General features: G+C 42.2%; 1 pseudogene across 1 annotated transcript; it reads left to right on the top strand.

Annotated features, from left to right (window-relative positions):
* Positions 1-1,677: 1,677 nt before the first annotated feature.
* LOC309815544 (14 kDa phosphohistidine phosphatase-like) lies at positions 1,678-2,167 on the top strand (annotated as a pseudogene). Its single transcript has one exon. The product of its transcript is annotated as a 14 kDa phosphohistidine phosphatase-like (transcript).
* Positions 2,168-7,705: the final 5,538 nt, after the last annotated feature.

Below are 7,705 nucleotides of genomic sequence, written 5' to 3'. Positions count from 1 at the left end.
AGTCCCTTGGTCAGCCAATATGGTAGTCTCTGATTCTGTTTTTCGGGATAACCCATTGCCTTCCATTGCCCTTAGTTCTGTTCTTTTGGGAACATCCTCCTTGTTCATTGTCTTCTATGGCCACATTTGAAACAGGTATTAGATAGTTCAGCACTTTTTGTTAATGTGAGTTTGGGGTGCTGGGAGGGTGCCTAAGGAATTGAACTATCACAGAATTGCTCATTGCTGTGGATTGGCCAGGCTTAGAATTTCTTTGATAGTCAATTCCCTAAGAGACTTAGTGGATCCTGATTTCTTTTGGCTAATTCCATAAATCAGTAAATACTGTCAGAGAGCCCAACTAGACATAGTCTTTGGGTCTGAGCACTTCAGTCTTCTAGCCACAGACACCTCTCTGAGATCTGCCCATTCCCCTAGTTCACATTTTGATGACCTATGTTGCCAGTGTAATTGAAAACAATGAATGTAGATAGAGAAGCCCCTTCTGTAAACCTATATTTGACAAAACACTAGGTGCCTTTGTCCAGTGTAAGTTATTCAGCAGGACATCTATAGGAGCAACTTTGGCACCTAAGTTTATCTCCTACTACTGCCTCCCACGTCCTTCTCTGTTCCCAGCTTAAGCTTCCGTCTTTGTTATACGTTTTTAGTGAAAACCATAAGAAGTAGTCAACATTTACTGACATTCTCATTCTTACTACCATTTTCCCTAATATTAGACACTACTACAATACTTCAGTTGTTTTCAAATTCAAACAACAGAATGCCCCAACTCAGATTATCTTAAACAGTGAGAATATTTGTTATTCAGATAATAAGAAGGCTGAAAATAGTGTTCCATCAGTTAAGTGACATTATCAAGGCCTCGGGTTTTTTCCATTTTTCTGTTTTGTCATTTTAAGCTGATTCAACTTTGGTCTCAGGCTAGCTTCTCCCGTGGCTGCACCAGGTTCATACAACCTATCCTACATAATGTCCAGTGGAAGAAGCTAGGCCCAGGTATTGGGTAGACAACTAAAATGTTCACTATAAATGTCTAGATAGAAGAGTGCTGATGGTTAACGCTAAGAAAGATAGCCAATGGGTACATCAGGTTAGAAGCAAAGGTGGTAGGCAAAAGTGGTAGAGAATTGCATCTTTTAGAATACATTCAGCTGCAAATAACAGAAACCCAACTGAAAGTGGTAGCTTAAACAGTAGGAAAATTTACTGGTTCGGACAACTGGAAGTCCAGAGGTAGACTGGACTTCAGGTATGGTTAAAACTCAGTTCAACAACATCATCAAGGACCCAGGATAACATCAGTTCTATCCTAAAGTGGTTTTCTCATAGTCATAGGGTGGTAGTAACAATTAAAGCTACATGCTTCTTTGTTTAAAAAAAAAAAGCCATCTCTTCTAATGACTCACTTATAAGCGAGGAAACTTTTCCTAGAAGCCTCCAGACAATCTTCTTAGCATGTCTTATTGGCCTAGGAACAGTCATGTGCCTATTCCTAAACCACTCTGTTTCTAAAGGAATGCCATGTGCTGATTGGTTTAAGCACTAGGTCCTAGACCAATTATAGGCAAAAAAGGATCAGATTGTATTGATTGAGGCAGACTTATCAGGGCCTGCCTCACATGTCTAGGTCAGTTCCTTAAACCAAATGGCTGATGCACGGTGTCAGGAGGTGGGATAGACGTTGAAGAGATTACCTCAGTGTCTACTACACAAGTGGAAGCCAACATTAAGGGATACCCCGGGTCGTGTGAGGAAGGGCCGCGGGCCACAGGGGCGAGCACACTCCGGGAACATGGCAGCGGCGAACCTCGCCCAGATCCCTGACGTAGACATCGACTGTGACAGCGTCTTCAAGTATGTGCTGATTCGAGTCCATGTGGTGCTGCCCTCCGGGGCCCTGGCCAGGGAGAGCAAAGAGATCGTGGGCGGCTACAAGTGGGTGGAGTACCACTCCGACATCTACAGACAAGTTATCAGGCGAGATGCAGAAGGGCTATGACTGCGAGTGCCTGGGGGGTGGGTGCATCTCCCACCAGAGCCAGGGCAAGAAGATCCACATGTACGGCTACACCATGGGTTACATGGTCACGCCCAGCACTCCACTGAGAAGATCAAAGCCAGGTACCCTGACTACGAGGTTACCTGGGCCGAAGACGGCTACTGAGGCCCACCCAAGACTGGCCGCCTCCAGCAGCCCACAGGAACTCTGCCCTCAAGGCCACCTCCCAAGGGGTTGGGCTGCACCCCCTGGCACTTTGCCCCTCTGGCACTTTGCCGCCCTGGCCAAGCCTCAGTGCCCGGGGTTGCCTCTCTAGGGAGAATTAAAAGCATCGTCACCTCCACTGGTCCCTGAAAAAAAAAGAAAAAAAAAATTAAGGGACAAAAGATAAATGGCAAAGTACAAGCATGAAACAGGGCAATTCAGAGCAGGGCTCTGGCTGGAGCATGTCTTTTCTATATGATGTGTCTGGACAGTTTGACCACATAAGAAATAGAGGCTTCAATAACCAATATCTGACATTTTAATCTAATATTTCATTGTATATATGATACAGCAGATACCTTTAATTATAATTCAGTTCATTAAATTCTTTTATCATTTCTCAAAAATTAAATTTCCCATCAGCATCCTAAAAATGGCAATGTGACATATATGTGAGGAAGTACTAAGTATTTTACAAAATTGAGAATTTTAAGATTTTAAAATTTAAATTGTCAGTAACATTTATAGAGTTCAGTGTAAACATAGCTCTACACTAATCCCGGGAGGATGAAGCATTTTACATTAAATAAAATTTTTATTTATTAAAGTCATTTTCAGTCAGACCTGTGATTACTAGGGGTGCATGCAGTGTTAAGACCATAGATGTGGAGCATGTGTAGGGATTCTAGAATTTCATTTTCATCATCTTTGAAGATGTATAATTTTGTTTTTTAAGAAGTCAAGAAGCCCACAGTAAAAGACCTTTTATGTTTAAAATGTTTTTTTCATTATCCCAGCACCGTTGGGATTATTTTAGCATGACATTTACGTTACAGAATTAAGAAGTGGGGAGCATACTTCTTGAGTAGCACATGGGCTTCTACTACGGTGGTTCTGCCTTTGTTTTCAGTGTTATTTAAATCCAGAGCATTGGAAGTGCTTTGGAGTGATTTTTCTAAAACTTAAATCTGATCATGTTGCTCCTCTGCTTCAAACTCATCAGCAGCCACTCACAGCCCTCACGTTGGATCCCAAACTCCTTAGTTCAGCCACAAGGGCCATCAGGAGAGACCCCTACTTACCTTTCTATTTCCTTCTCTGACTCATCTCCCTACTCCCAGTCCATATTCCAACTATACTGATGAACTATTTGCAGTTTCCCAAATCACCAAACTCTTCCATGCTTCTGCCAGGAGCACCTTTCATCCTCCTTTCCTCCTAATCAGCTCTTTTCTTTAGGATGCTCATCCAGGAGCATCACTTCCAGTTTAGATGACCCTGCTAGGAATACACATGTCTCCCTGGGCTGCTGTCTGTCGTTGCACTACCTACAACATATTCTGCTGAGGATGTTTATTCTTTTTCCCCATTAGAAGACCATGTCACCTTCGCCTTTTTACCTCCCTCCAGAACTTAATAAAATATTTGGCAGTTAATAGGCACTTAATAAGCATTTTTGGGCTGAATGAATTTACTTTTTCTTACATTTGCTCGTAATTAAAATAGCTATCATTTGTTAAAAAGCTTTTACATGCAAGCACTGTAGTAGATGCTTTACATTTTTTATCTCGTTTAATTTTCACAGTTGTCATGTGAGTGGGAATCACTATCCTCATTTTAATGGATGAGGAAATAGGCTTAGAGAAGTTCAGTAATTTATCTAAAATTAAGTAAGAGAGCTGGGATCAACCTCAAGTCTGTCAGGTTCCAGAACTCTGCTTTTTTTCTCCATGCAACACATTATGGAGATCCTCCCTAATACCTAAGGATGAGAGGGTGCCAATCTCACAGTTATTCCAAGCAGATATACAGACTGTAAGCAGTGTTCCAAGATAAGCAGGCATCATTCCCATGGCTTAGAGTTATCATCACCTTAAGAAAAGAATACTAATCAGAAGCTGGAAGTATAGGAAATAGGATTCAGATTTTCAGGAATCCAGATCCAGAGATAAATCAGCTCTCCAGACAAGTGGACTGGGTCTCAGTGTAAGGCTCCATCCCAGCAAAGAATTAGAATACTAAGGGGGGGATTTGAAGCCCAGAGATTGAAATGTAACCAAGTTGACAGGGTTAGGGGCTAACATATGGCCACCCAGGGATCACCAGATACCAAGTCTATGACAACAAGGCTAATTCTTAAGCCCCACTTAAAATATGGTGAATCTTTTAGTATATTTTCCACCCTAGACCCATGAATTGAGCAATGATATGAGAGATATCGGCACAACCTATCTCCCTGGAGAGTCAGGCAATGAGTCAAGGGAAAAAAATGTGCTGAGCAGCTTCCTAGATGAGAATTTCTGTCAAACAGTTGCTAAATCAGTGTTTAGGAAGAGAAAACTAATTTCTAACTTGATCCTTTCTGAACTTAAAAAAAGAAAGAGTCCTTAATTATAATCTGTATTGACTTTTTTTTAAAGTTTTTTTTTAAATTTTAAAATTTGTTTTTTAGCTGCGTTGGGTCTTCATTGCAGTGCACGGCCTTCTCATTGCAGTGGCTTCTCTTGTTGTGGATCACAGGCTCTAGACGCACGGGCTTCAGTAGTTGTGGCATGCAGGCTCAGTAGTTGTGGCATGCAGGCTCAGTAGTTGTGGCTTGTGGGCTCTAGAGTGCAGGCCACGTGGGCTTAGTTGCTCCGCAGCATGTGGGATCTTCCTGGGCCAGGGCTCGAACCTCTGTCCTCTGCATTGGCAGGCAGATTCTTAACCACTGCGCCACCAGGGAAGTCCCAATTTTTTTTTTTTTTTTTTTTTTTTTGCAGTACGCGGGCCTCTCACTGTTGTGGCCTCTCCCGTTGTGGAGCACAGGCTCTGGACGCGCAGGCTCAGTGGCCATGGCTCACGGGCCCAGCTGCTCCGCGGCACGTGGGATCCTCCCGGACCGGGGCACGAACCTGTGGCCCCTGCATCGGCAGGCGGACTCTCAACCACTGCGCCACCAGGGAAGCCCCTATTTGTGTTCTTTTTGATGATAGTAACTCTGACAGGTGTGAGGTGATATCTCATTGTGGTTTTGATTTGCATTTCCCTAATGATAGCGTTGTTGAGCATCTTTTCATGTGCCTGTTGGCGATATGCATTTCCTCTTTGGAAAAATGTCTATCCAGTTCTTCTGTCCATTTTTTAATTGAGTTGTTTGTTTTTTTGATGTTGAGTTATATGAGCTGTTTGTATATGTTGGATATTAACCCCTTGTCGGCCATATCACTTGCAAATATTTCCCCCATCTTATGAGTTTTATAATATCTTTATTGATTCAGTATTTTATATCAAATCAGCAAACAATTTAAACCTTTTGTCAGTGTATTTATGTGCTAATATTTTGAGATACATAAAATACTACATAGCAGTTTGTGGGACTTCCCTGACAGTCCAGTGGTTAAGACTTCACCTTCCATTGCAGGGGTTATGGGTTCGATCCCTGGTCAGGGAGCTAAGATCTGACATGCCTTGCAGCCAAAAAACCAAAACAACAAACAGAAGCGGGCCTCCCTGGTGGCGCAGTGGTTGAGAGTCTGCCTGCCGATGCAGGGGATACGGGTTCGTGCCCCGGTCTGGGAGGATCCCATATGCCGCGGAGCGGCTGGGCCCGTGAGCCATGGCCGCTGAGCCTGTGCGTCCGGAGCCTGTGCTCCGCAACGGGAGAGGCCACAACAGTGAGAGGCCCGCATACAGCAAAAAAAAAAAAAAAAAAAAAAAAAAAAACAGAAGCAATATTGTAACAAATTCAATAAAGACTTTAAAAATAGTCCACATCAAAAAAAAAAATACTGCATAGCAGCTTGTAAGACTGCTACAGGTTTCTTCCCCATGAACACAGGGATAATGATAAATTCTATTTCACCTGATTCTCATTAAAATGGGAGAAAGTGTATAGTGTAGACACAGACCTACTAGAGAATGGACTTGAGGACACGGGGAGGGGGAAGGGTAAGCTGGGACAAAGTGAGAGAGTGGCATGGACATATATACACTACCAAATGTAAAACCGATAGCTAGTGGGAAGCAGCCGCAGAGCACAGGGAGATCAGCTAGGTGCTTTGTCACCACCTAGAGGGGTGGGATAGGGAGGGTGGGAGGGAGGGAGTTGCAAGAGGGAAGAGATATGGGGATATATGTATATGTATAGCTGATTCACTTTATTATAAAGCAGAAACTAACACACCATTGTAAAGCAATTATACTCCATTAAAGATGTTAAAAAAATAATAATAAGTATACAAGTGACATTGTCAAGTTCATTTGTACAGAAGAGAACTTCTATTTTGTTTAACATTGATTAGAATTAAATCCTCCACTTGTGATTATACACATTTAATGACTAGAAGAATTCCCCCAGACTAGCTTCTGTTTTCATATATTTCAAATCTAGTTTCACCTCCACTACCTGTATACCTCTGTGCTGACCACTTTGGGACCTGTTCACATCATGATACAACCTCTGGCCCCTTCACCTTAGGGCCATGATGTCATGGATGAGTTAGGGATATTCCTGAGAGCCACTCCTACATTGAGATGGCTAGCAAAATCTTAACTGTACTCAGAAGTGACTATAAACCACGTGAACATTCCCATTAAACCCAGCCATATGTATTTCCAATTCACCTTTCCCTTAGTTGAATCTACTTGCAGCTACTCCAGCACTATACCATAAGAGAAAGTATGAGAAGCTCTGGTGGGGGTACTTTTAGTTTGGTTGTAATTGCAGGTAGAATACCTTACTTTTGCAAAGTTTGCAAAAGTATTTGACCATGTGAGCACGTTGCTAGAGCCCTCCTAGGCCTGTATAAGTAAAGGGTCCCAAAGCTTAGACTTCATTAGCTTCACAGAGAATTTACTGCTGTCAGTAGAGAAAAAACTGTGAAATAGTCCTGTCCTATTTTTTTTTTCTGGGGATAGAGGGATGCATGAGATAATACAGACAAGGATATAAGCTTCCATATTCTGTGATTTGTCCTTGCATCAACCCTAACGGGACACAGTGTCCCAATGCCAACAGCTGGGCTCCTGTATCATACCCAGATTGGCACTTCTTTCCCACCACATCCTTTCTCCCCCACCTCCACCCTGTGCTCTTTGTTTTTATTTTGTTATTTTTTTTTGTCTTTGCTTTATTTGTCTATTTGTTGTGGTGGTTCTTGTCTGAAGATCTGTGTTTAGGATCTGAGTGGCCAGAATTACAGGCACACTCTACAGACAGATGTGTGTGATACTGAAATCTGGCAATGTCAGGAGCAGAAGGCATATGGCTGGATAGGCAAAGAAAGAAATGAGATTTGAAAATGTGAGGGTAGCCAATGCAGGTAAAATTTGTATATACCGTAATTATCATTTTTGAAAACCATTTGCAGAATTAGTATAACAAAAAGTAATAACAGAAAGCAGGGTATTTCTATTCTTTTTTTAAAAAATTAGTTACACAACTGAACTGTGCAGTTTGTTTCTCTTGGTAAAAATAGAAATGTCCTTCTGATAATATTCACGCTGATCCTAATGAAT

The sequence above is a fragment of the Mesoplodon mirus genome, assembly GCF_964341445.2.
Source record: "Mesoplodon mirus genome assembly, chromosome: 14".
Taxonomy (NCBI): Eukaryota; Metazoa; Chordata; class Mammalia; order Artiodactyla; family Ziphiidae; genus Mesoplodon; species Mesoplodon mirus.
This window is presented reverse-complemented; position numbering and strand designations above follow the sequence as displayed.